Raw genomic sequence first — 27,947 nt, forward strand, 5'->3', positions numbered from 1 at the left:
GATGTCGCTGCGTATCTCGTCCAATTTCTTGACCTGAATAGACAGCTAGTTTTACGTAGAAATCAATGCTATCGTATGTACTATCACAATGTCATTTTATTCAGCAACAATGATTAGATTTCATAGAGAAGCCTGGAAGTGGCCAGCGTTTGTAGAGTAGTTGCATTTTCGTCATGGCAGGACATGTTTATAAGGGGAAACGAGTTGGCTAGCTAGTCAAAGGAAGTTCAAGTTGATATCCTGCAGGCCTGGTTCGTCCGAGAAGAGTGCAAGACCATTTATCGAATGCCGATAGCGATCTGCAAATTCAGCGTGCGTCGACGACAATACTATTATTTCCATAAAGAACGCTTCATGCCGGCATGGGCGTATCTCAAACAAGCAGGCCATCGCCTCCAAGAAGCCCTTTCATTCTGCTTTTGTGCCACTAGTTTAGCTTCTGAAAGGAATCATCGCGTGCTATGATGGTTCCTCCTATTCGAAAAAAACTACCACGGCCCTCGCCAGTGCAAAAATTGATCCCAGCGAGAAGGAACTGGTATGCACATATAAAGATGACAAAATGCTGTTATTGCTGTTCGATCTCTACTAGATCTATTCCATAAGTACTCTGTCGTAGTTCTAGAAATATATAGCTTCTCTGAAGTATTAATGATCCTCTACGTAATTATAATTGCGATCTACGTTGTACATAATTGCAGAATGTAGGAGTGAAGAAAAATAGAGGCAAAACGTTATATGTAGATGATCGGGTGTTATATAATGGCTTATACTGCTTCTATAATGGTTGGCGTAGCAGTGATGGTCTGCCTTACATTACCTGCTCGTCCACGTTTCAAGTATGTTATAGCCTACAGACGCATCTATGAAAATGAAAACTTTAATTACTTACACTTAAACTTAAGCTCTTAATTAGTCTCAAAAGAATAATGGAAACCGCAATTATTCGGTTTCGTCTTTATGGCTTTTATCGAAAACCACTAATTAGAAAGGTGACTTAGAGGAATGCAACCGTGATACAGTACGTATATAGGTTGTTGAAACCTGAAGCCTAGAAGGTTCGAACTCATGTACTCCCACGCCTTCTTGTATTAAAGGACACCTGCAATTCTACCGTACGTACGCCTAGGCGTCAACTAGTGTCATCTCACACACAGGGCAGACTTTTACGAAAGCCCTAGCTCATGAACGGTTTTGAAATGCACGTTGACGTGGATAGTGCATTTTTTTCATATCTTGTCGGCAGTTCTATATATCGACAAGATGTACAGTGAGTAAGTCGCATTTATGTCAGTACTAGTGTGTCGTCACTGCTATAAAGGTATATAATACCTTCCCTCAATTCATTATAACACTTATATACTTGTAGCGGATATCCGTATTTACGCAGTTATTATTATTCTAGTTATTATCACCTGAGCATTACGATTTTTTGTGTTTGTTTTTTCAAATTTGTATATATGCGTTTTACTAATTGATGATATCTTCTTCAAGTCGTTTGTTTTATTTTTTTATTTAAATTTCGATATTTGCATTACACTTCTCGTTCGACAGCTTTAAAAAGAGACCCTCCTGCCTCGTTATCCCATCTTTCTATTACGGCCCCACATACAGTTTCGTTCACGTTATCTGTAGTTATTCCTATACTCAGCTAATGCGCTTTCTCTGCAGGACCTTCGATCTCAGTTGCCTGGCATGTTTTTGATTCATTCGATATGTAAGGCTTTGGCTTTAATCACCACTGTCCCGGACCATCCACGTCCCCGTCGATTTGTAGGCTCAAAAAGTGGATCTTCTTTTTTGTTGGAAACAACCCATAATTGCGGTGCACTCATGTACTACATCGGGCAAATGCCACCCAGCTGCTTGCTACTACACACAATCTATTTGTTGCTATATATCATATATTGTTACGACTGAATTAGCGTACCTTATTGTAGGTATAAATCTACGAAGGGTCGCCAATGACCTATAGTATACAACAGTTGTCATTAGGTGAAGAAAACATTTACTCAGAAACTCATTACAGCATATCAAAAATTTTATGTTTACTCTTTATTGTCCCTCATTTAATCTTTCCTTCTTTGGGTTGTCCTATTTTTTTAAATAGTTTTTGCTATTTACTAATCCGACCCTTGAATACTCACATCCCTCGCTGAATTCTGTTTTCATTTTTTTGAGTAAATATTGCGCTTTTCAATGAGCACTACATTTTCCTGAATTGGAATTTACTATACTTCTCTCCCACGTATTTTGCCTGGTTGAAACACAGTTTTATCAAATTCTAAAAGAGACGTAAGTTAATCAATAAATCTTTCCAAATACTTCTATTTATGCCTCGCCTTGTATCATATTTTCCCTCAGGATCCCTTAACTGACTGTATCATCGGTGTTAAGTTCCCCATTTTATTTGCTTTGCCCAGTTCCAGCCGTCTGTCCAGTCGCATGCTATCTATCGAAACATACACTCAGGTAGTCTTCTATTTTTTGTGCCGGCCTGAATCCACTTTTCCATGGCCTAAATCCAGTTTGCGATAGCCAAGCTAAGTTTCAAGATAATCTCATTCTGTTGCCACCCCCTTAGTACGCCTGCAAATACATGTTACATTGTAGTTTTGACCGTAATGAGAGGTCCATTTCAAAAGTTAGGTTCGTGTGCCTCATGCTTTAGCCAATCCTCTACTCTAGGTTTCCGTGATATTTTTTACTGATCTGTATTGTAACACATATAAATATAGGCTTATCCACCCATCGTTTTTGAAAGCTCGATAGAACCAGCTCCTTTCATCGAGCGATTTTTCGTTTCCACCGATAATTATTTTGTCTTGCACAGTTGTGGTCCTCCAACCAAGATACACTTTTTGCGCTCATCTTTTACCTCATTAATGTTATATTTTCCTAGTGCGAAAACAACTATTTATTCAACACCCATTTCTGAACTAGGTATAGCCTTTTCATCCCATGTTTTTTGATCCAGCGCTTGATCATTGAGTCACTTAAAATACTCGCCAAAAATGTTTCGTTCCTCACCTACCACGTTTGATGGTAATTCGGTAAGGTCAGTAACTTTGTTTTGTTAAAACCTACTCCAATGCTACGATGTCGTTCTTTTTATTTACGTAAATTGTACTTATAGTTCATCAGGTTTATAAGCTGCTTATGTTCTTATAGATGTATTCTGGTTGTCCACGTGACAGCGTAGTGGGTAATGTGTCTCCCTGCGAATTTTAGAGAAACGTTGCGGTTTAGCTTCAAGCCTGGGCGTAGACACGGATGGTAGTCAGTTGCTTGATGGAATGCTTAACGGTGACACCGGTGACAAAACTTAAAACATAGAGACTCTATTTCAGCTATTAGCTTTGCAGCACTGGTAGCCGGCATTATATTGACCGCAATTTTATGGCAGTCTTTCAAATCTATGTATACTGCAAGGTAAGATTACCTCGAACTTTACTTTCTTCTTGGAAGCAAAGATCCGCTAGCTAAGTTAATTCTATTTATCTTCTTTTTTTTTGCTGGATAGACAGTGTATTATATCATTGAAGTACTAAAACATTGTGATTGCTAGCCACGATTCATTTGCCTTCATTTTCTTATCCGTGTTTTTAATGTATTAGCGCAAGATCGATAGAAGATTTGCCTCTGCCTTTTGTGCCTGTATCTTTCCCCTGGAATTTTCAGATTAAAGCTGATTAAAGCAGATTAAGACCCACGTATCTCAGCCTTAGGAAAACCCTTTTAAGTTTCGTCCGCGTCTTTCGATCTGTTTTAAATGGCTATTGTTGCATTCACCACGTTTTACTGTACTATATAATTAAGAGTGATTTATCCAACTATTACGAATTGCACTTCTAGTTTAACTATGCTCATTTCGTATTTTATTTAATTTTTATTCGCAGGAACCCTTAGTGGGCCGAAACGGCCAAATAACTCTTTTGATCTAGCCAATGTATTTGTGAACGGCGATCTTTCGAGTTGTAGCAGAGACTCGTCACTTGCACCCATGCATATTCGCGTCACCATCTTCAGCTGTTTTGACGGGCTGGTCGCTTTCGCGACTTTAACGCCACTCTAATTAAAGTGTTCAAACCGCTTATGCTGCCAGCTCATCCCGTCTAAGAACAGCGAACTTCGTGATATGAGTTCTGGTCTCATCGTTGTATCGTTAGGTTCATAGTGCGGACTTGCTAAAAACTTTTGAGCATTGCTGTGCTCGTTTAACATGTTTGTTCAAGATAAAAATAAGTTCAGATCGTTTCAGATCGATAAGTTCTATTTATGAGTAAAGTTTATGTAAACGTTTTTCAGCTTGTTCCGCACCAAGTAAACCTTGCCTTCTTTCAGTTTTTGAAAACAGAAAATACATGTGGGTACCGATAATACATTTTATAATAAAGTTTTTGAAAAAAATGGTTGTCGTAATGAAAACTCGAAACTTGTTGTGCCACAATTCTGGTCCGTTTTGTCGAACAGACCCTCCGCATCCTTCTTAAAGATTCTTAGCATTACTACATAATGATTGAGGAGCCATACGAAGGCCCGAATTTATAATAGACAATTCCCCCATGGTCAAAGCCAACCGTGAGGAATATCTTGGTTTTAGACTTGGATCACAAGACTTTCCTCCGTCGTGGTTCGTTCTCGTCGATCTACAGAGTATTCGGCCGTTTCGGTATGATGTTTGCCGCGAGCCTTTTGATGTCTAACCGTTCAGTCACAAGAAACCAACAAGAGCCAGTTGAAATCCTTTCCATTTCTGTTGGCTCTCTTGTGGTGCTTTTACGGTTGGCAGCATACATGAGCCATTTTTCCTTGTCTACGTTCTCGTTCGCGATTGCTGCCGTAGGCGTTCTACGATCAAAATCATCTTCGATACTTTTGTCCGTTTTCGAAACGCTTGAACCATTTGTCCGCTTGAATTTTGGTCAACGTCTGATCTCCTTGGACATTCGGTAAGATTCGCATTATCGACATCGCTAATTTTCTGTTTAAAACTATAACTAATGCACGCTTGTTGCTCCATTTAAGAAAAATTGTAGAACGCCCCATACAGAGATATTCCTAACTTTACCGAAACACGATATTGTATTAGTTTCTTACGAAATTTCATCAATGTAAGCCCTGTTCAGTAGCGCGTAAATTCAAACGACTCGTTCATTTTTAAACAAAGGATGATATCGATTTTGCTCATAGCATTGGTTTACTTATTCCATTCTGCATAAATTGATTTTTGTTTACTCCAGTATAATAACTTTCAGCTACTTTAACTGTATCGCCATTTTGTCAACTAACTAAATTTACTTTCTCATAGTAGTTTTGACCTCCCCGAAAGCAGTGCTGCTTGCGCTTGATGCATTCAGTGCGGTCAGTACGAAGATGAAAAATAGTAATAATTTTAACAGTTTTAGAATATCAAAGTTGTTTCTTCGTACGATATTTATGGGAGCGGAGTGTAGCCTAAATTTAGTCGAGCATAAACAAGCTTAGCCGTCATATTGTTCCAGGATTAAATATCAGTGAAACTAAGTGCTAATGCACTCAAAGAGTGCGCTACTATGGTAGTCATGATCGTACGGTAATAGCTTATTTAAATTTCAGAGTTGGTAGAATAGTTATTATACCATATTGTTGTTAGCATACCGTTTCATAAGTCTGTTAAAGAATCTCGTTAGACCCGCTTAGACCGCACAGCCAACAACCAATACAAAGAGGAACGGACAGTACATCTAAATAGGTGCAAACTTTGCCGGACTCTTTATTGTAATGGGCACGCACTCGTGCGCCACCTTTCGAAGTAGAGAAAAGTCCTCTTTTCTGGAATAAAATAACGAGCGTTAACAACAAAACAACGCGTCATTTCGCGCTGGAAAAAGTCCCACCAAAATTAAAAACCTTCTTCCCTTCTCGGAATTAACGGTTTACGCTGCTGTCACTTTTCATGCGGTTTTGAAATAATAGAAAATCTTCATTAGGCGAATCAGAAAATCGTCATTAGGTTTCACATTGAAAAGACTAAAAAATGCATTATTATTAATGTAAAGTCAATTTTGATACACCAGCGTTTCTGATGCAGAAATTTAGCAGTCGGTTTGAACAAGGAAATTTCAATCGTTTCTTTCATTGGGTCGTCCGGACATGCTATAGGGATTAGTCTTTTTAAGATTTTTCGTGCCTTTTTGCGCCCTTTTAGATTTTTGGGCCATATTGGGATGTTACATTTTTCTAACCTTTGGCCGCTACCAACCCAAATCTCTGACCCCATTTGGAGTATCTGTATGCAGCGCATTCAAACACTCAAACGCGTATATATTTGCCAGTATCGCCTGGCGCGCACTTACTTTTAAATAGTTTCTTTCTTAGACTACAGAACGAATATTTTAAGAATTACTAGTGAGCGGTCTGCATCCCAAAGACAAACTCTAGCCTGATGAATAATCATTACACTGAACAAATATGGTTGCCGAGAATGATACTTCTAGCACATTTTAATTAAATTGCGTGTGTTTTATTTGAATACAGTTTTGCCATACCCTGTTTAGTATATCACACACGTGCTGACACTTTCCAATGTGAGCCTGCCCTTCGCGGGTTTCGGCGGCCTAACTGAAATGGGCCTATTTATGCCGTAAATCCTTTCCTATATGACCGTCGTAGTAATGTTACAGATTCAAGGTATTTCAATATACAAAAAATAAAAATTAAACGTTTTTTTATTGGATTTGTGATCGTAGTGTTGCTATTGCAAAAAACCATGCCGCTGTTTCATTGAATGTCACAGTCAAGACAAGGTATTGAAAACAAATAGCCGACACCGTCTATACACTCTGAATCTTAAACCAGCAATGTATGACAAAACTTGTCGGGTGTCGGGATCATGTGTTTAGATAGACCGTTATAGACTATTTACCTGTCTTAGCTGCACGTGGCCGATAAGCGACTTATTTATGATTCTGATTTAATCCTCATAATAGTCATAAGCGCCCAACACATCCTATTTTGCGCTTACATTGATGTTAAATAATAATTCGTTGTAGGTTGACATTGTTGCGAGTGTAGAAATCAACGGGGGCGTGGCTCCCATGGGATCTGAATTCTCATGGGCTAATGAAAGCACAAAGTAATTTCTTGTAACGCAATGGTAAGCTCACTACTATTCCTACTCAACTATCTCGTAAGTCTGGTAATTTTAGCTGAAAAAGCCTAAAGTTCATCGAAGTAAATATTCTAGAGACAAGGAAAGTTCTCTGGATCTGAGTTTTTAACAATCATTCAAATTCTTCCTTCGACACCGGGCCAATATATATCTGACCACTCACTTTCTTAGCTTCGACTTGACATTTCGCGGTCCTGCAGTAAAGCGTGCCAGAAAGGTAATGCGCCGAGGGAGGGTTTTTGTTTTCACAGAGCGCTGGTCCTCCTGAAAACTTCGTTGCCTGAGTGTACGCATTCAGTGTGGTTAACGTCGAAGTGAAGGGGGTGAATAACTACTTCAGTAATTGATAATAATAAAGATCCTATGCTATGTGTACCGAAAATTGAGCTGAATAGTTGACGGTCATTTTAACTGGAAAAAAATTAACGTTTATCGCTATCAGTGCATGTCGGATTATAAGAAATGTCATTAAATTTTATTGTTTTTTTCTTTTCTAGAAAAACTGTAGAGTATGAACGCATAAATATTATGGACTTTTGCTGTATTTAGGTGTTCTCCGCTTGGTCGACATGGTACTATCAATAGCAAGTAACATAACATAATACTGGCTCGAAGAGGTGTTGATAAAACACCCGAATTTTGCCAGCAAAAATCTAACTCGTAACAGAGCATGTGGTGCAACGTTTTCTTGTTTGTCTGCAGTATTAAAGATACATTTTAGAGAACTTCGAGGTACTTTCTAAATGTGACCTTGGGCTGCTTTTCAATATTTGGAAAACACAAATGGAATGCAAACAGTGCGCATCGCTATATGCACATTTATTTATTAATAATAAAAACATTTTTAATAATAAATATTGGCAGTTGATGGCAATGCTGCCAAAGGCTTCTGGGATCCACGGGCTAAAGATAAATCCCAACTGTGCGAATGGTACTAATGGATTCCTGGGCAACTTGTCATACCGGCGAATACAGGTGAAACGTCGCAAACGCAGAGACGCTTCTTCTAAACGGACCTCCAAATCACTTCCAGAGACCTCATAGAACAGTTATACGTTCCACACGAGCCATTTTATTACATTTTGAATGAGTGAGCCGCAGTATCTACACTTCGGGCAACAACTATCTTAGGTTAGCCTTAACACACTTAACCTTCCAGCGGGTCATTACAGATGATAAGAAGTGAAGGAGTGTCCGAGAACAACGAAGGCAGATCTTAAAGTTAAGTGGAAAAATTATTTTAATTACTAGAAAGCGCTGGTGTTCGCACTTAAATTCTGTGTTTATTATTTCAACGGGTGCTATTGGGATTTAGACAATTGATGCATGTGAGACCCTACGTACTTTGGCTCGGCGATACTCTTCTGTAAACAGCGATGGCGGAAGCATAGTAGGGGCATTTTTCAGAATACGTAGCTTACTGGTTCAAGGCGGCACAGCGCATTCCGCCCCTTGATGCAAAATAAGGCCCTAGACATGATCAGCCGCGTGTCGTCTGTTACCACCTATCATATTGATTACCATAACGAACGTTTTTGCTGGCTTTCTCTTCTCAGTAAATAACAGATATTCAGCTAGATAGTCTACTTGGTTTTCTTATGCATCTTAACGCACCATACCTGGGCATATTCCACCTACGTTGGCTCCCAAGCATGGCTGGCACATCCTCACAGATAGCCAGTAGTTATGCAATTTAGAACACTAGAAGCCACTTACAGGGTTAGGAAGGATGGAATATGGACAAAAAGGGGAAAACAGGCCAGCGACTCGAGGGGCATACCTGATTAGAGCACTCTGGGTAGCTGTGTAAGTGGTAGGGAAACCTTTCGGATGCATTGACTGGCACTCGCACTGCAGGCGATATGCGAATATGCAACCGACCGTTATCCATCCCTCGATCGTTGCGAGACGTGAGTCCCCGTTGTCTAGTAAAGCGCCTTCCTAATTTAGCCAGACCAATTAAGACCACCCCTATTTGTTGTTGGTCAAGTCACATGAGACATTGTCCTTCTGCGATAAAACTTCCGGGACCTTGATTTCCTTGATTGAGAGAAATCACTCTTTCAATCAAGCTTCAATTGATACTATTTAGACATTTTTAGTGTTTACAGCACACTTTTAAAGACAGCGCGTACATGGCTCGTACTACCAATTAAAAAAGTTCATTCACTATTCAAAACAAGTTTCTTTATCACAGTTTATTCGTCAGAGGGAGCTTTGGAACATCTTTGCGCAAAGTCATACTATTCTTCGTCGACAGAGTCCACGTAAAAGACATGAATTGACAGTCACAATCATTTAGTAGAAGGTGGTCGTGACGTCAACGAGTAGAAGTTCCCAGCGAGTAGTCTGTATTTGCTGAGGACCGTTGGGAATAGCCTTGTCTATCCTAAATACCAGAAGCTATAAGAGAAGTTATCGGAAAGTTGCACTTGGCTTAAACGGGATCGGTAGGATTGCATACAGCAACTTAGGTAAAGGGTTCAACCAAGAATATCACCCCATGCCTTAGTTCCGCTTCTGTCGAGAAAAGAAGCAAAGCTTTCATTCGTATTATGGCCCAGAGAACACATGTCCTATTATATCGCCACAGACTCTCATCTAAAGTATATGGAATAGGAAATTTTTAACTGGCTAGTTAGGGTTTCGCAACACCTGGAACAGACATGGAACCGTGCCTGCTACACTGATTCATTAAGTATTGGACAGTAACAACCTTCACAACAAACCTCAACGGAACGACAGGCAAATGCTAACACTCATATCGCAATAAATACATCGAGAGGAACGAAATTACATCGACATTACTGAGTAAGAATATATTCCATCGATATTTCAGATAAGCTGTATAGAAATGCTGCGGAGAAGTCCTTTCACTGGGGCTTGATGAAATTTAGTCATTCTTGAAATGAGCAGTAATAATAACCACCATTACACTACCTTTCTTAAGCTTGGAATTTCGACCCTTCTAATACTTACCTCACTCATGAGGAGGGATACCAGGCCTTCCATCAAAGAGCTCAGTATTTACGACAAAAACCAACGTGTGCGCCAAAATTTTAATTGATTAAAATATAATTACACGGTACGTTGCTTTTTCACTCTGATTCATAAACATCTCGAGCTTTAAAAAGCAATACTTTCACAAGAACAGCTGCGCTGTGGGCCTTGAGTTAGCTTTTCCAAGAAATATTTTTGCAAAACATGACTAAGATCCTTAATTATCATTACAAACGATGGTATGCGATTTTTGTTTCAAACTCACAATGCATAGTAAAATATTTTTTTATTAGCTCTTCTTAGTTTAAGCAACAAACAAGTGCCTCAACACGCGGATTCGATTCCGTACTCGACTATTCTAATTTTCAGCCACACAATGCACCTTTTTATTGCCTATGGTGCGCGCGTCCTTTCAAGCAAGCTATGCTTACTATTTCAATGGCGATGATTTGCTATAGATGCGACCAACCACGGTGACATCGCCGAAAAAAGAAAGCGACCGCTTCCAAAGCGAATAGGGCAAAGGAGGTATCAAAAAAGGGGGAGATACTACCCAAAACCACTAAGAAATCGGCAGAGAGAGAGGGAGGGTCGGGGAACGGTCGATTGCAAAGGCTGTTTGCAGGCCAGAATAGGATACGCACAGCAGAGCAGCGCTGTTAGGTGGACAGAGAAGCATTACACTCGCTTGGGCTGCCGGTTTCCTGATTTGAATTCGATACGCCCACAATACCAGACAGATAGGCCTAACAGAAGATTCCACCACGGCACCGGTTTCGTTTGTTGTTACTGCCAATACCGCCGCGGCCGTTGCTGGTCCTTTAAGGACGAAGGACACGCTATCTCGAGATGGACGGCAAGCCGAGGGTGTGTTAGTATAGGGTCGAGGGATGACACTGCTTGTAGCGATATGAAAAGCAAACGGACTACGATAACCGTACGCAAGCTGCTGACTGGCTCGTACGGCTAAAGAGAAAGGGGTCTCGGCTACTCCTGATCCAACTTGGCCAGCTGGTCGGACGGCGTGTGGCTAGCGGCAAGGGCGGACAGAACACGCGATTGTGGACTTAGCGAAAAGTGAAGTTGGGTATGGTAGCCTTGGGGCTGAAGAACGATGTAAGACGGGCCGGCATGACTAGAGAGATATAGATTTGGCTGCCTGGGAACAGCATCGCATTTGTCACACCCGTTGAACGACTGCGTCGTGGACGCACCGGCCAGCTTTAGATATGGCTTCCCATAAGACGGGCGCGAGCGAGCGAACGAACGTACCGAACATCCCACACCAGGTAGACAATAGGCAGCCGAGAAAGGAGAACAGCTATATACAGTATGTAGTTAGAAAAATGGAGAGATAGCAACGAGAGCTTACACTGTGGATCTAAGTCACCTTCTGCCGACAAGCTTTTGCGACAGGCTCCCGGGAGCTGGTAGGTGATCTGTTACTTGTTTTTCTTCCTGCTTGTCAGCAATGGCTAATTTTGCCAATGAGGTGACACTTTGTCAGTTCGTTATGCCATCATGTATGGCATACTTAAATAGGGCGCGTGGACAAGCGTTTTTTGCGCCGTTCTTTTGTTGCCGCAGTTCTTTTTCATTGTCTGTTTACACACCGTGCACGGCCTTACAGTTCCCGTGTAGATCGTCTGTTCAATTGTAGCCGGTGTCTTCAACCTTCAAGATGACATTTTAAAAGGTAGCTAGGCAAGCCGGCTCAACCTGTTAGCACCGGCTTTAGAGTACGCTCGGTTCAAAGAGTTGGATATTTTTGAAATTGGTAACTCTAAGCTATTCTCTTTCGCCCACTTTCTCCGACGCATTCTATTACACTGATTGTAGCAATATTAGTATAATTAAAGTAGACACTCGTATAGGCCAAAGAGAAATCCCAGTACATCTTTGAACACTGACGAAAAGGAATCTGGGTCTTTCAAAACTCTTGGAAAACCGATCAGAGGAACGGTAGACAAGTTATATTCGTAGTAGATAGTAAAGTTATTTTAAAGTGGACTTTAGAACTGGTTCAATGGAGGCTGACAAACATTCCAATCAGAAGTTTCGGAAAGCAAGTGTCCTTCTCATAACAATTCATTAAATCCGATCAGATTGCCCCATAGCAAATTACATCGTCGGAGCTACTGAAAGCTCAAAAGACCAGTGCATGCTGAAATATCTTACAATCATGAGTCGGAAACGCATGTTAGTACAGTCGCTATCGTGTTACAAAATTTAAGAGGAATTGCCAGAGGTTGTCATCGGCGCAGAACGGTCAATATCTGAAGATCATCGAGAATTAAGTAGAAATCAATTAGATTATTATATACATGTATATAATATATATATATATATAATACATCTTGAAGCTTCTTCCAAGCTATGTAAAAGGAAGTCTAATGGTAGCAGCGTTAATATTTTAGATATTTCATATAAAAGAGATAAAATGATTTGCTACATACACTGTAATAGAGAACAATGCGGACTTCAGAAAGGTAATTTTGGTCGCTTAACGAATAGGATACCGATTGTTGCTTTGAACCATTATACTGTTTGTTTTTATTTAAGACGTATGATCAATTTAATCTTACCTTATTATACATACGAGCGAAGAGTTCTGAGATGCTTTTTTGACTTGACCTGGGAGCCTCTTCGTTTCTTCATCCTCTTTCGCTCATCATCCTTCCCTTTATATTCCAGTTTAATTAGAAGTAGTGATGCGTCGTTCGATGTTTATTTCTATTAACAACATTTTTGTCGGTTATGTCATTATACTGTTGACCCCAGCAGCAGCGACGTCCCCGTCCTATTGTGACGTCCTCGCTATTCCCATACAACTGCATAGTAGCTGTGGCAGGAGGAGTACGGCATCTGTAGTAACAGTAGCTACTGAAGTAGCAACGTCTGCGGTAGCAGCGAAGAGAGCTCGGAGAACAGCCATAACTCTTGAATTGAACCACACCTCGCTGGCTTCATTGTGTGTGGTTCATACACACATCCAGCTAAATGCACATGGGCGTACGTTGGTACAGCAACAGTTCATATCTTTAATGAAGCGACGTGGTTGGCCGATAAAGCTTCAGCAGAGGGACTCCAGGGTAAAATGGGCTGCTGAAGTGAGGAACGATTCAGTTCCCCATTGGGTAGTTCGACCAAAGAGTCCACTCTAGTCAACAGTAGTTGCCGGGTGGCTCCCGTTTCCCTTTTAGCCGCGTCCTCGTTGGTGACACCAGCAATAGCAACTGAGTTCCGGGCATTGGGCATCGACCAATGAAGCGTTCTACTTGCACAACGGTTGCCAGTGTCACGCAGAAGAGCGTCCCCTCTCCCGTGGATGATGGTCTGACAGATCAATGTTTTCGCCTGCCAGCGACTGAAGCCTATGGCTTGTTACGCAGCCGCCCAATACGCCACCACCGCCACCTACATCCAACCCAAGGACCCGCCGAGTGTGACGAGTATCTGTCAGTCGGTGTTGCTCTTGGTTGCCAGCTGCAACTCCTCTTTCTTCGAGCTCCAGCCTTCTATATACCTATATTTGCTAGCTTTTGTAGCATTCATAGATCGACGTGGCGGGCCAAAGCGGGCTGAGTCCCTTCTCTCACGTACTACCAATTGTCGCTCCTTTTTGGGTAGACGCAGATCTGATATCTAGCATAGTTACTTGCTCGAAGTTCTCTGTATACGCTCAATTCGGCACTGTCTGGCTTACCCGGTCGCTACTGCTGTTGCTACTGCTGCATGCTAAAAGCTGAACACAGATCTGCTGTTTACCTCAGCGTGTCTTTCCGCCTCCTGGAGTCAGCCGCCTTTCTTTGATGAAGGCGAGTGCATGTCGGTTCGGTAAGTCGAAGCGTAGCCTGCGTTCGGGTCTACCATCCATGTCGATATGCTACCTTAGCCACTCCGCGTGGTCACAAGATATTTTCCTGTGCCTTTTTTCATTCCCATTGCCCGAGAGTGGCAGATGACACCCTGCTACTCTGAAAGCATCCCCTTGCACCGTCGCCTCCATTCCCGCGATGAACTCTTAGATTACTTGGTCTCGGCTTCGTCCCACCATCCTAGCAACCACTGCTACCATAATTCTCCTCCTGTGCACTGCCGCCTGGTTCAGACGTTTGTCCTGTTGGCGAATTGACTTATGATAAACATACCTGCGGCGCCATCGAGGCACGGCGGCAGCAGTCGCTTCAGCTATGGCAGCCCCAGAAGCGACGATAGGCGGCGAGGCACAGTGAGACAGCAAGCCTGCTAGCTGGGAGAGTGCGCATGTGGTATCAGGGCGCCTCGGCGGAGATTAATGCAATTGTTGTCGTTCTTTGCCCAACGACTGCTAGTCGGATGTTTGGCGCTATGGGGACGCGACAGGGAGCCGATTGGTCCATGGCGGAACCTGCCTGGCAGCAGAAGGACATTGGACCTACAAAGACGACCTCGGCTTGACGGCCCGCTGCAACTGGCCCGACTGCGAGGCAGGATAGGGACGCTGCTTGGCTTGCCAGAGACAAGAGCAACCAAACTCAGGAGCAAGCACGACACCAAGGATGTTGGGCCCAAGCAAAGAAGGGGAGAGGCCTTCCATCCTAATCGATCGCTGTTGTTTCGTTTGTTAATGCCTATGCCTCCTCTGGCTCCATCCCGCTTGGCTGGTTGGCCGCCTGCTCGCCAGATAACCTACAGTGATCTAACCTTCTTTTTTTGAGCAAAACAGTAATACCAGCATCAATCGAATCAAATCGAGTTCGATACATCCTTGCCGATGCAGCATACCTGTACAAACGGACGGACCGGTCGACTAAAGGATAGGCGGCAGGAAGGGGGGAGGGGGGTACTAGTTGAGTCGCCAGTTTTCCTTCTGTCTGAAGAAAAGTTGGCTCTTTTAACGATTCGGTTGCAAGAATTGGCCAGTCAGGGTTGGCAGGGACCCCGGCATGGTCAAGGGAGACGTATCACTCGATGAAGGATGAGGCAGTACTGAACGCACTAGTAGCGATGACAGTAGCAGGATCATACTTTGTGTCGTCGTCGTCTTAAGCAGAAGCGAACGCAGTGACACACGTCAGCAGAGCCTTTGTCCCTGTCATCTTCCGCTAACCGACGCCTTGCCCGCCTCTCTCTCTTCTTTTGCTCTATGCTCTTCCTGCTGGTTCTCCTTTTCCTTCTTTTTAACATCGACCATCACAGCACGCAAGAAGAACGATAGAGTGACAGATAAACAGCAAACGAAGGAGAGAGCAACTGAATGCGACCAACAAGAAACGAGCAATGCAGCGCGAAGGAACCGACGATGATCTCGGTAGCCACCATCGCCACTAGCGAGTTGTCTCCAGAAGCGGCCGCTTGCCGGTAGCAACCAGTCTATACACTGAATTGCCGGAAGAAGTTACAACGAAGGAAAATCCGGAGTTGAGGTCAGCAACTCTATCACCTCTCAAAAGGCACGACGACAGCTCGAACGGCGGTAGTAGCCCAGCAGCAGTAGCAGCATACGACATCGGTGGTGGCTATAGGTAGTTGGCCGTTTTGACGCCGTCGGTCACTAGGTACGCTAACAGGTTCGAAAAAAATAGGTACCAAGCTAAATATGTAAGTTAACTGAATGGCTCATGGGCCAAGGTAGCCTAAATAAGTCAGTCAGCTGCCTATACTTAAGGCCATTTTGTGTCTTCTCATCCTCCTGCCACCGTTGGTTTTGCTTTTTCTGCGCTGTTCTTACTCAATCATTCGCTCCGACCATGCAGTGAAGCAACGCCCCATCGACGACATTGCAGTGGTACAACGATGACTGCTGCTCGCGCCATCCACGGATAGCATCGGAGATGCTCTTTTCAAACCTTTGTTATCTCCAAATTTTACCCTAAGTTCCATTCAGCCCCAGCTGCAAGCTGTAAGAACGCCAGGCCGTCATTTTTCTCCTTCATTTTCAGTTAAAATAAAGTACGTTTTAAGCATTCTCCTGAAATAATTTATGATACTTATGCCACTAGAAAAGACTGCTATCGGAGTACTCCACGTGTCCAAAACATTTTTTCTCTTAACAATAAAGAAGAATATTGCTTGATTCTCACGTACGTTTCACATTAGACGTTAGTCTGCAGTCTACCTACATCCCATTAGCAAACTGAGTAATTAATGTTCATATTTGACGAACCTGAAGGATCCTGAAAATTTTAAAACAAACACAAAGAATATAATTAATAGTACAAGGCCGATAACTACTCTCTACGGCCTTGCTTTTATATTTTCAAACAATTTTTCCTGCATAAGATATTAGAATAACTGGACCTTCAGCAGCAGAAAATACAAAAAGATCTTTGACCTTTCTTGAGAAAAAATGAATAAACATCTGAGGAAAACAATCGCTCTAAATCTTTGTTAAATCATATAATAGTTAGCAGTAACCGATAACAGTCATTTGATGCTTCCTAGGCATTAGAAGAAGAAAACATCTAATTTTCATGCATATATATACTGTATAAACTTATCGTCAAAAGCTAACTTAGACAACTTACTACACAGTTAGCCAGTCTCACCGCTATAGTTTTTGTAGCAGAAAAGGATACTAAAGTAGGACTTTGGCTTTTTTGTATGGAAAACCCCACTCCTGCTTACGTTTTTTGCTCGTTTGCACTGATATGCGGATCCCGGCGAGGCATGTTGTTGAAAATATCAAGAGAATTCAGAAAACAGGTATAAAAAAGATGACAGAAACTTTGCTTGTTTTGTGCAGAAAGCCCTACCCGTGTCTACATTTTCTTTCATTTTAGCCATCTTTGAAGGTAATCATATTGTAAATTTCCCCGAGATATTTGCCAGCTTGTCGAGACAATAATCAACTTTAGAAGATACATATTTAACTTAAAATTAATAATTAATTAAATTAAGTGTCCTTAAATTAAAAGCCTTGTATATGATAAATATCAATCAACATATGAACGTACGTGCACTTAACTACTACATACGCGTACAGGCAGATAATATTTCAAAGGGCCATGATCAAGCTTTCAAAGCAGCAAGAGAATGCATAACGCCGTGTTGCCTTGTTGTCCTTTTTGCATTTAGTTATATATTCAATCAAATCTTACAGGGAAACAGCTTTATCGTCAACCTAATGGTTTTGATCAATCATCATTCAAAAAGTAAAAAAAAGTCTAATTTACCATACGAGCAATATTTGCGTGAAAGCGCACTAGAGTAAATGGCGTCCTCTCCTCTACTTCTAAGGGCTGTACTTCTCTAAAACTTAACGGCCTTGCAGGTCCACTCCAGGTAAGCTGAAAGGCTCTGCTAGAAGATGCGACAGTAATGCGGTAGATGGATCAGACAAACGCAAACGTGCGTTTTATAATCTTGTGAGCAGCTCCAAACGTTTCCTGCTACCGATGCTGCTACACGACCTTCGCCATATCACCTGTGCAACCCGTATGTTCGTCCCTCTGTTTATGTCCTATGTTATTGCATGCACAATACGACTATTGAATGCAATGCGCGTGTGTACTTGTGTATTGTGTACATCACGTGTATCGTCATATCAATGCTTGTGGTCCTCCAAGGATTCTCAGCTTGCAGTGATGGAGACGGGGAAGCCCGTCAACTTAGCGGCTTCACTAAAAGATCAAGCGACTGGCAACAACACTTCGAAGGCGACACAGGCGTTTCTCCTATACCGACCAACGATCGACGCTGCGGTAACAGGCTGGCGGCACAGGCGAACCAGTCAGCTGGAGAGAAAATGGGGAGAGGGGAGGACCAACGATGCTCACATACTAGGGAGAGAGAATAGCAGACGAAGGGTAAGATCCTCGAAGGAAGAGGAGACGAGGCAGCATCTCCTCTAGCTTTGCCCCATCGACCAACGGAGAGTTTGCAATTCAAATCGACCTCAACCTTTTTTCCCGGCAAGCTTCAAAGTCCTTACTACAACATGAAAACAGACGACAGCCCCAATGCTTTCCTATAGCCAGGCCCGTGCCAAGCCGCGCCAGGGTTCGTCTGCCGTCGGCGGCAGTCGAACGTACCGACCGTTTTACGCGGCGAATCGGAATTTATAGAAATCATTTCTCAGCTTCACTCCCTTCTGGACACAATCAGTAATAAGGTGTGGTGTGACGGGGCGGGCATGTTTGCCGTACTACTCAGTTACCCTGGAGTGCAAACCTGCTACAACAGCAACTGTAGCATGGGGGCAGCGAAGGCAGCTAGACACGGGAACGACGAGCCCGTCGGCAAAGGACATGCAAACGAACGGAATAGGACAGCTGAGCAGCCAAATCGTCAAGAGAGACATCCCCTGGGCACAACACAGGAGATCTCATGCCGCTAACGTTTCACTCCATAGAGGTTCCACAAAGTAATGACGACGATGGAAGCGGAACGCACTTTCGACTTCTCTATCAGCCGTTATCGCAGATATGAATAACCTGCGTACGTCGAGATGTGAAATCTTTTAACCTCGCGTCCTGCTGCGAGCGGTTTGGTACGAAGAGTAAAATGAAATGGGACGAATTTAAGGGAGGAACGAAGCTAGCCGGCGCCCTTCCATTGCAACAGGTAGGTAGCGCAACGGCATAAATTGTTTCTCGGCATTACCCGTCTTGTTAGAAAGACTGTTGGGAAAGCAGAGCAGGAAGATACAGATGGCACATGCCACTGGGTATTACTCCCGAGTGCTTATATGTATATATATTTTGTTCCTCTCCAAGTCGAAACTATGGTGACATCTTTGGTTATTTATACGCAGTTAATCTACGTCTATCTCAACGCTTAACGACTAGTAATTAGTTGACAATCTAACACAAAAGTTGACCAGAATATGTATGAGATTGGATGGCATGGTTTAGCATCTTATAGAACAGGTGAAACGCAATATTTTTAGCTTAGAAAGGAAACTTCATGCAATCATTTGAAGCGGATATATAAGATTTGCAAACACGGAAACAAACTGCGATTTGGGCTTGACAGCTTTCGACGTTGACGCTTCGTAATAGAATTCGTCTTCTTGGTAGTCTTATAATTGTTCACTTCGTCAAATTAGATCATAAATAAATAAAAATAAATAAATAAATAAATAGAAATTTAGAAAAATAGTATAAGTGCTGCATGATAAGTATACTTTTCATTAATGACTATACTTCACTGATGGCATCACTTCAGCGTAGCAATATAACATAGTTATTTTTAGCAGATGTAGCACTGTCAAATGATTGAAGAACTGGTGGTAATCCGTTTTCCTTTGCTAGTATGTATGGCAATGTCAATTGAAGTGAAAATCGTCTTAAGTTAGGCTCAATATATATAAATAAATAACTAAAATTTTAGTGCGTAAAACTGAGTGCGAAAAATTTTGTACAGTGGTAAATGGAGCAATGTGCGCCAGCTATAAACTACTTATATAATTATAATTGATCACGGTAAAAGCATCAGTGTAGTTGTCATTTGCCCACTGACACTTAGTAAACTGAATCAAAAGTGTCGTTGTAATTTATCGCAAGAATATATAAGGCACTGTGACTTATTCTAGGTACAACGTACCAGAAATTTATCTTGATAAAAGATGGTCAATCAAAATAGAAAAATTAATATAGTGCTACATCAAAAGTCCTCTACAGCTACGCGAACCATGTTTAAATTTATTAAGATCCCAATACACCTCCAACGCACTTAGAGCTCATATGGAACTAGCAGGTACTTGATAATCATCCAGAAATCGATTTTAAGTTGTATCTGTTTGCCAGTTTATCGAACATCAAGTTTTGTGGGAATTGTTTTACATGTCACCATTGCTCCTTCATCAGAACTTCTATCTAATCTTTTAACGTGCCCCCTCTTTTTAGTGTAGGCATATGCAGTCTCAAACAGTTTCACTGTCATCGTCGTAATTGAAGTGGTCACGAGAGTTGTTTCTGTGGGGCACGGATTTGTCCCAACTGTCGGAGCTCATCTCAACAAACCGACGCTGAACTAGCCAGCTTTGCCACGGCTCTACCAGCCGTATGCTTTCTTGTTTATCGCCCACCCAATAGGGGCCGAACGTAACCCAATGTATAGCATCCAGCGGTCCGCCGCCAGCATGCCAGCTTTCACGATTGCCATTGTACAGCTGGTAGACAGTCGCTGCTAGCTGGTCGTAACCCGTCCAGTGGCCCGGTCCCGATAAGGTTAGTGCAAGGACGAGTTGAAATTGAAGTAGAGAAGAAGTTGAGAGTGTGTACGTGTCCCAACTCAGTATGATGCACTCTACGCGATTGGAGACTCCGTTGGCACTATCGATACCACTACACAGAAAAGCAGCCATCGAAAAGCGCGTTTCAGTAGCACCAACAGCAATAGCGGCAGCAGTAGTAGAAACAGCCGTACTTTCGTCCACTCGTTCGTGTCTGCCTGTCCTACAACTCGATCTGATCGGGCGCCAGAAACTCAACCGAATGGTAGTCGGATTTTACTCTGGTAGAGCCCGACAGCCCCGCTACTACCATCAGCAAGACCACATAATGTGGCACCGTCTCGACACCTCCAGCGGTGCGTCCACCGGTTCGTCTCCTCTCGTCGCTATCGAAAACTATAAGATTCTCCATCGAACCCTGTTTGCTTCCGCCTTTGCCTTAAGCTTCCACTTGGCCGTCCTGAACAAGCGCTAGCCCAGACATCCCGCCCCCTTCTATCAGCGGTAACAGTGGCAGCAGGATCGGCAAGACCTACCAAGGACAAAAGTCTTCGAATGCAAAGTATCTGATATATAATACTAGATTCACTCAGCGGTGTTTCAGCTGTAACGGACGGTACGTGTGCGTGGAGAAAGAATGAAAAAAACAAGTCAGCTCGCTGTACAGGCACAGGTGGTAACCAGACCACGCCGTTGAGTGAGAGGTTTACTGCTCTTGTAAGGATCGCGAGGCTCAAAAGGTGCTCTGTTATCGTAACTTGGTACGTGGACGATAAGTAACATAATAAACGCTAAGGGATTTCATATGGACGCAATTTTCTCTGTTAGATTAGCAAAAAATGAAGGTATTTTATCGTACTCACATGTTTTCTGATGACGATGTTGTATGTTGCAAATAATATTTCTAAATTATTTATCTTCGGAACTGGTTAAAGGTGTGGTAAATAACCAAGTTCTTCAGGCTTATTCGCTCTGTGACGTTCTTTTTGGCGCGCTAATTAGTCAGGTGATGGCATCGTGGCTAACGTGTGTGTCTCCTCAACGTGATCTAGGTTTGAAGCCTAACGTCGACGCGCTTTATTCCATGCTGGTCGTCGGACGTTTTGAATGACATGTTTTGAACTAACTACAAAAGAAGCCCTTTTGTCGACATGCGTCGTGCTTATTTTCTATCACTTCAGCTACAGTGTACAAGCAATATACTTCGTATATATAAAAATTCGTTTATTACATACTGGCTTCATCCAGCCTGGCCAAATGCAAGGCAATAATGTTGTCGATGGGTGCTCTTTAGAAATACGCCTTCGATTTTTATAAGCTACAATACAACTGTACGGAGTCTACTGCTCCTGTGGAATTTTCAAAATAGACGAGTTATTTCAATATATTATTTCTAGTTTAAATGACATAACCAATAGCCAGACTTACATCGCAGAAGTCGACCTCATAGACCCTAGTTGTTACAAAATGGCGTGTACGTGTATAACTTGTTTAAGCCCGCACCCTTCAATTTGCTAACAAAGTGGTAGCAAATCGAATTTTCACAGTAACAAATTATGTCGTGCCTCAATAACAACAAGTCGGGCGCAATTCCAACAGTAGGGATCACGCTTGTTTGAAGTCACAATATACCGTCATGCATGGTGAATACATATTAATAAATCTACTCAGATTCTACCTAAGCTATGCGTATGTTCCTACTCCTACCATACGAAGTTATGTGAATCGTCAGTACATCAAAAGCAAGGAGCTTACGTCATTCCGATATTTTAATTCTCGTGCTTCATTTGCAACAAATTCGTCAAAACCCAAACTCACCTTGTCTAACATCTTCGTAAGAGCAAAAAAAAAACATTTTTTTGCTACGATGCGCACAATTTATCCATGGCCGAATTTGTGTGCAGCTTGTGCTACAAGACTCATTTCAGTTTTCTCATCTGTGTAGCCTACATAGGACGCTGAAAACTATTGTTGCATTTTCGCATCAAGGTGTCCCATCAGCAAATGCCTATTTCAGGGCGGTCACCAGCATCCTCGTGACCAGGCAATGACCGCATCTGTCCGCCGACCAACCGACAAATTAGCGCTCTACTCGGCCGTTATCTTTGGGCAGACAACTCACTGTTACGGATCAGCGAACTGGCCCTCTGTCTACACTTTAAGCACAACCGCCACCCTAACGGATGTTCGCTGCTCCCGCACGATTTTCCGCATGACAGGTTGTTATGAAATGCGGCTACTCTACGTTCGCACACGTGCGTCAGTGAAAAGGAGCCGCCCACAAGAGTGACGGCTGTAGCGCTGGTTATGTAAGAATCAGAAGTAGCAGCAGCGGCGGCCGCGGCGCTCAAACAAAATTTCAAGTGTAGCAAGCAGTAGCAGTTTAAGACTTAGGGAAGGCCGTTAGAGCGAATCGGCCATCCAGTAGTTAGGAAAAAAGAATGGGCAAGGAACAAATCAAATGAGAGGTACCATATGTCCAATTCTGACTACGATGCGAGACGCAGCCTTACCGATGCATCGTTCGACTCCCTGAGGATCTTTGTGGCCTCCCCTTCTTTGTTCGCGCGGAAAAACGCACACGGGACGCGGCTAGGATGGCCGGTAGCTGTCTCAAGACAGCGGACTGATGCGCCTTCGATGGAAATGATGCGATGGCCGAAAGCGATACGAAGAGGGTCTGCAAGAGCGGGAGACAACAAAAATAACGAAGGGGTGATAGTGAGAAAATGAGAAAAAGGGAGTCAGTATAACTTAGAAAAAAGAAGGCTACAGGTAAGCGGAACATTAGGCTTAGATAGCCCCTATGGTGTGGAAGCCTGAAGCCTTTGTCGGGCTTGGGAACGAACACCAGCCAACAGCAACTGGAAGAAACCGGGGCGGAGAGAGACTAATAGAAGGTAGGTAGGTAGGCTGGTGGATGAAAAGGCGAGTAAAGAGACCCAAACATCTAACAAGCCTTTTCTTCGCTGCCCTCCATTTAGTATCGGGCGCTACAGTCTTTCAGTGTGGTGCTCTATGCGGCTGCCATCTAAATACCGTCGGTACACAAGAAAGACCGAAGGCAAACATACGCACATGCTTACCCACATAGATACTCATATTGCATCCTTTTTTACTTTTCTCTGTCTAGGTCCCTTCCCATCGGGGGGCAACGGAATGCCCCCTATCCGTGTGAAAGAAAACCATGCTGCCCAATAACGTTTTGCTTCCAGGCGTATCTGACAATTTCCGTGTCCTGCGAAGAACTAGAGGAAACACACGATCCGAGCTAACTCATACGTTGCCACTTAGCATAATCAGGGTGACAAAGTCGCTCGCCAGGTACATGGTAGCATTAGTTTTTTGCTAGTAGTTCGGTAGTATTAAGCGAACTCGACTTTTTCTGACGCCTTCTACTGGATCATAACAGACATGGCTTCCTTAGTGCTATCAGTGGACTACTTTTTACTTTTGTAGAACGGCTCAGTTTTCTTGGATATCTCTCTCGCCATACCATCAAATGGCAGTTTCTCCGTCGATGCTAGAAACTTACCGCAATTACTGGCAATCGCCAAAATTGTAGGCGCCGTAAGTTGAATTTCTAACGAAACAAATCGAATAATAAAACTACAGGTACTTTTGAAAGAAGACCTAAAATAGCCACACGCGCCGCATTAAGTCTGCTATTATATAATGTAGTTGCTGTATGATGATATCGAGCTAGCGGTTGGGCAGCTGTGGGAATTATAGAAAAAATGCATAGGGCGAAGTGACAGATTTTTTATAATACGAATGGGTCCCGCTCTTATCGACGTTCCGGCGCTTTCTAGTACATTCAAATACTGATCAAGGAACTGGTTAAACGTCACTCACATAATACTTGGCAATGTTTAACACAATTATCAGAGATATCAATAGTGAAATTTTCGCTCACCCCGCATGTGGATTCGCTTCGACTTTCCTTACTTCGGTCAGACGATGGAACATTGTTCCGGTGCAGCAAGATAGAGATGTTCTTTTCAGTCACTCACTTATCATAAAGCAACCAACGACAAGCAGAAACGCCAGCCAGCTAAACGAGTTATTCTGTTTGAGCGTTGCTTGGACAGAGCATCAAAAATTTGCCTAAAAGCATCGCAAAGTTGACAGCGAATGGGTAACAGTTCCTTTCGGCTGGAAGACGAACGCCGAAAAGGCAGAGTAAGGAAGGAAGCTAGGGACCAAAAATGGTGGCGATGTAGACGCATGACTGTTCTAAGTGCACTCCCGCCAATCCTGCCATGCACAGTGGCCCATTTGGGAAACAGGAGAAAACCTTAACGCTTTAAGCTGAATGCGCGGCAGAATCAACACCATATGCCCCAAGCCAGAATTCTTTCCACGAAGTTTTTCTCCGTTTACACTTCTCTCCCTGCGCAAATGGCCACCCCTTCATCTTTCTCATGCTCCTCCTTGTCGTCTTTTTTTTTTGCCCCCTGCCCCTCTCGTGCCCTCCTCTCTTTTTCGCTGCTGATTTTGCACATGATGTTTACCCAACCTCAAGACCTCGACTCGACGCTCTCGCGTTCAATCACTACCACTACGCGCGACCCTGTTAAGAGAGAAAACGGGCAAAGTGGCCGGAGCGGTTGAGTACGAAGTGACTTTTGCTCTGCTTTTCCTGCACTTTGTTCCGTAGCTGTCGCTGCATTTTGTTTATTTTCCCAGCGAATAAATCTGGTACCGCCTGCCGGTTCCATGTATCTTCTGCGCCCTCTTCCTTTAGCCAGTGAGATTCCAGCCTTAAAAAGCTGCCCCGTTTGCTTTGTTAGAGTACGGACAGGGTAAGCAGCTGGCTCTGGCTTGCTCGGTCGAGTCGGACTTGTGAGTCCGTCAGTCGAGCGACTTAACTGCTCTTCTGCTAGTCGCTAAATCACTTGTGATGCTTGATAGCACCAATATGCTTGAACGCATATGCTTTTCGGCGAGGGTCTTGAAACAGCAAAAACTAATTGGTCTTCTCTGCGTGTATATTCAGTACTGGGACTGAGAAGAGTTATACTATAGTTGAAAATCAATGATTTAGTTTTATCTTTTTTGGAGCATATCTTTTAATTAGCACCAAGCTCTTCTAACAAACGTCTACCCTTTTAGTACACAGCAGCCTGGGTTCGGTATCAAGTTGACTAGGCTGCTTTAATTGTGCATTTCCTAAGGGAGGTAAATACTTACGTTGTTCTCTTTATGAGCAGCAATTGAAGCCTTCTACTCGTCTTGTTTATATGCGCTTACCTCTCTACTGAGCACACTAACGCTGTTAATTATCACGCTTTGCTCCCCGTCTACTACTTGTACTATTATTTAGTGGTGTAACTTCGATTTATGGTTGGCTAAACATGATTGATTTTTTTGTGCAGGCCTTGTCGTCTTACGAGATTATTTACGATTTATTGCCGCGATTTCCACTAGCGAAAGCCGAAGTACTTGCAACCCCTTTCTATTCTTCTACTTTTACAACAGTAACAAGAACAGCGGCCTAGTTTCCAAGATCACTCTGCTAGGTCGCGTCCATATCAACAAACGTGGCCGTCGTCGACACGCTAACATTACAGACCTAGCAGCACGCCAACGCCATACGAATAATCGTTCCGATAGAGATGCTCGAGAAGAACCGCAACTAATACACACGCATGACGAACAGAATAAACAGCAGCAGTGATATGAAACAAGGCGAAGAGGCATCACCAGCTCCTCATGGCTCGCTCATGTACCTTATGGGCGGCCGAACAGTGGGCCTGCGGAGCGGGCTTGCGGGAAAAATCAAGACGGAAAGTTACTAGCTCCAGAAGCACCACCAAGTAGGTTATGACAAACAAGTGTATTCTCTTATTGATGGTGCTGGCGTGTCCGATACAAGCGGCTAACCAACTAAAGTAAGTTTGTGCGTCGCGGATTCATGGCCGCTAGCATGCCGCTGTATGGCTCTAACCTGCGTATGTTACTGCACTTCCCTAGCACGGCACATGCAGTGAGCGTTATTTAAAAGCAGCAACAGCAGCAGCAGCAGTAGTATCGTCGTTGAGGAGCCCTATCCCACTCTTTCCTCTGCTCAAATAGCTCCTTTGCGTCATATTCCCTTGCAGCCAGCGCATGGGGTAGTGCTGGCAACTGCGCCGGCTGAGAAGCAGACAACAACAGTAATAATCTCTTTACGCCTGTGTAAGTGCTTCGAATTCAGACGGGAAAAAGCAACGAAAGGAGGTGATTTCGTCCACCTCGCATTATCTCGCGCCGCCTCTAGCTTTTCTTTCTTGGCGTAGGCGCAAGAGGTGCGGCAGCAATGAGAGGCTCAAAGCTCACTCTCACTTGCTGTGTTCTCGCGGTAGTGGCGGAAGCTAAAGAAGAAAATCGACAAGACACTGACGTCGGGGAAAGGGGCAAAACGACGAGAAGGAAGTAAAGGCCATTCGTCTTTTATCCCACGTCTGTTTTCTATCTTTCTTATCCTTCTCTCTCAGTTGTGGTCATTTTTGACGTTAGCTTTAGTAGTAGAGTTCGTTGGTCAGACGATTGCGTTGGCAAAAGATACAGTTGTTGTTGTTGTTGCCATGTTGGCAGTAAGATGCTGAAGGCGGCAAGCAGCACACAAAGTAGTGGGGGTAACTCGACCTATTTTTTCATTTCGTTTTTTCTCCCCCAGTTAGCCAGTTACTCGGCCAAAAAAGTCAGATAGTTACATGTATCGTCTTGATATCGAAGAACTGAAGGCCAATCGAGAAACACTACCACAAACGTTGCTACTAGAGAACATTGAGCACAAGCACGAAAAGTCGGCTTACAATGTGCCGGCATGAAAGCGAAGCACCAGAAGAGAAAAAAGAAAGCAAAATACAGATACCTGGAGAGCTTCGGCAAATGGGATAGTTACGAATAGTGAGGAACGACGCGGCATGGGGGGAGTTCGTGTGTCAATAGTCGACACAGGGTCGAGTTGGGCGAATAGTTGACCGGTTGACTGGAAACGGAGAAAAACTCACTGCAAGACAAAAATGAGAAGAGAGAGAAAGAACAGTCATAAAATGGCGTATTTTATTCACGGCACCGCTGCCGCTAGTCATGGCGGTGTTGGTATTGATCCTGCTACTGCTGCTATTGGCCATGGAAAAAGTAATGTCATGCACTCACTGATGTTACTTGCGCAGCTGGCTAGTTGGCTTTCCGATCGGCAGTGGACTGCGCTGCGTAGGCTGCTTTGGCAACGGAAGCCGTAATGGTAAACATGGCCACTGAATCTACAGAGTTGGTTGTGATCGTGGCAGTGGTGGCCGTAGTGTGTTCCTGCCACTTGCGGTGCAGCAGAGTTCCCGGTAGAGAGGAAAAAGCAGTTACAGATTGCTGTCGTGGTTTGCTAGAGAAGAAAAACAGCGATTACGGCAACTGGAAAGGCCAGAAAAGCCGTGGCTTCCCGTCTTAGTAAGTGAACGAACGGCAAGATTCACTCCTTACTACGCCCTTTCGGATGTGACGACGCACCTGAGTTGGTTTTCTGATAGAGGCGTAGCCGGGACTGCAGCGAATTAGGACTACATAGAAAGAAGGAGCAGCCATTCAGCAGTCTGCCAAGAAGCGGTGGGCCAAAGTGGAAAAGCGTTCGACAGAGTTGTTAGGCCACAT

The 27,947-nt window shown here is 43.4% G+C and overlaps 2 long non-coding RNA genes across 6 annotated transcripts; one reads left to right on the top strand and one right to left on the bottom strand.

Annotated features, from left to right (window-relative positions):
• Positions 1-257: 257 nt before the first annotated feature.
• LOC147758916 (uncharacterized) lies at positions 258-1,803 on the top strand. The gene is made up of 3 exons (XR_015320732.1): positions 258-538; positions 1,098-1,274; positions 1,672-1,803. It is a non-coding gene; the product is annotated as an uncharacterized LOC147758916 (long non-coding RNA).
• LOC147758917 (uncharacterized) lies at positions 1,495-27,947 on the bottom strand. Of its 5 annotated transcripts, XR_015320717.1 has the most exons (5): positions 27,459-27,912; positions 27,172-27,309; positions 17,311-22,992; positions 12,739-16,311; positions 1,495-12,429 (listed from the first exon to the last, which is right to left on the bottom strand). It is a non-coding gene; the product is annotated as an uncharacterized LOC147758917 (long non-coding RNA). The 5 variants fall into 5 exon arrangements; XR_015320708.1 differs by having other exon boundaries at positions 1,495-16,311; positions 22,826-22,992; positions 27,202-27,309; positions 27,459-27,947; XR_015320702.1 differs by having other exon boundaries at positions 1,495-16,311; positions 22,826-22,992; positions 27,459-27,947.

This window comes from Varroa destructor, unplaced genomic scaffold (genome assembly GCF_002443255.2).
Source record: "Varroa destructor unplaced genomic scaffold, Vdes_3.0 BEIS01000001.1, whole genome shotgun sequence".
Lineage (NCBI taxonomy): Eukaryota > Metazoa > Arthropoda > Arachnida > Mesostigmata > Varroidae > Varroa > Varroa destructor.